We start from the raw sequence: 3,471 nt of genomic DNA, 5'->3' as shown, positions 1-3,471 counted from the left end.
GCGGCAATCCTTCTATACCAAGGATAACAAAATTCCTTACTCACGAGGGTGATACTCAGTGTAACTGGCACATACAATCCCTTAAGCTTAACTTTGCTCACACTGCTTGCTTTAGGGAAAAGTCTTCCTGTATAACCATTCTCTGAGTTTCTCATGAATCTTCCTCTGTGGTCCATTCTATTATCGCCGGAACCCAATATGAAGTTTCTCATGTTTAGTTTATCTTTTTCCACCAGTCCATGCTGATTTCTATTACTCTGGGGTCTAACTTTTTCTTCTGAATCACGTTAACATTGCCAACTTGTTTCTCGAAGTGAGGATATGACTTTATGGCCTATACTCTTTTATTACCTCAAGGCCTGTCACTTCTCGTCCTTTCCTTCACTTGACTATCGACTCTGGAATACTGTCATCTTTTTGGCCTACCGTTGTCATCCATGTATCACATCTTACTCTTAATGCTTCATTAGCTCTCTTCTTATTTCCTGCGAACATTTTCGTCTATCACTTTATTTTGAAAACTTCAACAAGATATTCTTTTGCTTTTAGCTCCCCTTTGCACCATCCACTGGCTCATTGGGTTGCCTAGCATGATCTCTCTACTAGGGACGAGAGCCATACTAAGATAATATTTATCGTTTTCAGCCTTCCAATGCCTGTCTTTGTAGTACTCATGTCTAGCTACTCAAAAATTGGTATCAGAGCTATGACAATTAAACATATACTTTAAGAAACAAAACCATGGAAAGGAACACAGACATTAACAGTAAAACAATACCCATAAATAGTGAGACAATTACAGAAAATACACAGATTAAAATAATTAAAAATCAAGGAAAACAAGGAAGAAACTGAAAAAATTATACCTAGAATATGAATACCTAAGTATTACAAAAACAAACAAATCTAGGCTATCTGGATTAATCGATATAATATCTAAAACAGAATATAAATATATTTGCTATCTTAAAAAGAAAAGATGAATAAAGAAGAGTTCGCACTAGAAGCGAAAACATATGAAAATCCAGAAGGATTAAAAATAACAATAATATTTTCCAACTTAGGAAGAAGATACAAGAAAATAGGAAATAACCTGAACTTAATGTTAGAAAAAGAAACTGTAAAACTAGAAGATAGTTTAACCGCAATGGTTAGAATAACAAAAGAAAACGAAGAAATAGACAGAAAAAAGAGAAATAAAAGAAATACAACAACAAGCTAAAGAAAAAATACAACAGATAGAAGAAGTAAAAAACACTAAGATAACAGAATTAGAAAAAGAATTAGAAATGCTAAAACAGCTATACGCTAATAAACTAAAAGAAAAAGAAAAACGTAAAGAAGAAGAACAAGAGCTAAAACTGACAAATGAGATAGAAAAGTTCAAATTACAGTTAGAAGAAATACAGGATAATCCACCAAAAATAAGCATGAACGAAATAAATGACCAAAGTGATAACGACACAAATCTAGGAGAAGACTATTCAGAAACAAGTGAAACATACACAGAACTAATAGAAAAAACGGAAAAGATGAAAACAAATCCAGAAATAAATACAGGAGATATGATTGAAGATAAACCAAGCACATCAGGAGTAAAAAATCCAAGACAACTAAACCCAACCTATTACAGAGTAAGTTATGATTCATATGATAGAAATAAAACATTATGGGATAAAAGGCTAAATAGGAAATGGACACCAAGACAGATAACTGAACAATGTAATTTTTTAGATCTATATTGTGTAGCAGATATAAATAAAACAATCCAATTATGGATAGGGTACATCTCCAAACAACTAATAGATAATAAAATTGCAATAGCTGAAACACCAGGATATATAGAAAGAACACTTATAGGAACGGTAAAACTATGGTTACAAAATTTATCAAGTGAAAGCCTAGATACATTAAGAAATAATAAAAAACTTGATGGAACAACAGCAACAACAGTGACAGATATATTGAATAAATATGAAATAGCAATAAGAAATGAGTTTAGTAGTATGACAACAGAAGTAGAAGAACAAAATAAAGAAAAAACTACAAATAGAAATTTGATGACAAAATTAGCAATATGTAATATGTGTTATATAGACGAATATAATTGTGCATTTAGAGACTATTATTATAAAGGAACATATAGTCCAGATGAAAGTAAGGAAATAAGAAAATTATATTTTACAAAATTACCAGAACCGTTTAGCTCAAAAATAATAAAAAATTGGAATGAAGCAGAACTAGCAGATACTCTAGGAGCTCGAATAAAATTTCTACAAAACTGGTTTATAGAATTATGCGAAAAGTATAAAGAAAATATCAAAATGGATAAAATATTAGTAAAAAATTTGGCATGCTGCAAAAGTAGAATAGCACCCCAATTTGGCTGCACAGATAAATATTACAAAAAAGAAGGAAAGAGAAAGAAATTTAAATCAAAATATTCAAAATATAAATATAGGAAACCAAGAGGAAGATATTATGTAAAAAATTATAAACATAAAAAACCATATAGGAAAAAGAAAAAACTAACAGAATGTACTTGCTATAATTGTGGAAAGCTAGGACACTTAGCCAAAGATTGTAGATTACCAAAAAACCCAAAGAAAAAATAAATTACCGAAATAATGATAGATAATGATAAATATACACAAATAGAATATGTAGATTATGAATTAAGCAGTGAAGACAGCATATATGAGATATCAGAAAACGAGTTCCCCGAAAATGAAAAAGAAATAGACAATAATATAGAGGAATCAGACGAAGAAAGTAATGACTGAAAAAGATATACAAATTATACAACAAGAAGAACACCAAGATGAACAATCTTCAGAACAAAAAATAATATTTGACGCTAATATATTTGAACAAATAAAAGGAAAAGAATTGGATCTAAGCATAGACAAAATATTAGAAGTACCAACAATAAAGAATTGGTTTAAAAGACAGAAAGAAGAATACTATGTAGTAAGCCAAAGAGAACATATAATAGATTGTAAATACATCAAAGGTAAAGCACAAATACCAATTTTAAATAAAAAACAACTAAATAAAGAAATACAAGATATAAAAGCAAAAAATCCAATAAAATATGTACATTTAGGAGGAACGGAGATCCTAATAAAAGCATGTTTTAGGGAAGGAATAGATACCCCTATAGAAATATACTTGGCAGATGATAGGATTGTACAACCTATAGAAAAGAGTATAATAAGTGTTGTAAGAGGTAACTTAATATACCAAAAATTTAAATTTATAGTAAGTGCTAACTATTCAGTAGCAGTAGATGATAAAAATATAGATAAATCATTAGTATTATACTGGAAAATGTCTGGAATAGAATTAGCACCAGGAAGTAAAATATTCACAGCAAGATGTAAAAATCTATATGTCTTAACAACAAAACATAAGATAACAGCTAAAAATAAAATAAATAAAATAAAAATAGAAAATCCATTCGAAAGAATA

General features: G+C 29.5%; 1 pseudogene; it reads left to right on the top strand.

Annotated features, from left to right (window-relative positions):
* The first annotated feature begins 979 nt into the window (after window positions 1-979).
* LOC138870132 (uncharacterized) lies at window positions 980-2,169 on the top strand (annotated as a pseudogene).
* Window positions 2,170-3,471: the final 1,302 nt, after the last annotated feature.

The sequence above is a fragment of the Nicotiana sylvestris genome, chromosome 6, assembly GCF_000393655.2.
Source record: "Nicotiana sylvestris chromosome 6, ASM39365v2, whole genome shotgun sequence".
Classification (NCBI taxonomy): domain Eukaryota; kingdom Viridiplantae; phylum Streptophyta; class Magnoliopsida; order Solanales; family Solanaceae; genus Nicotiana; species Nicotiana sylvestris.
This window is presented reverse-complemented; position numbering and strand designations above follow the sequence as displayed.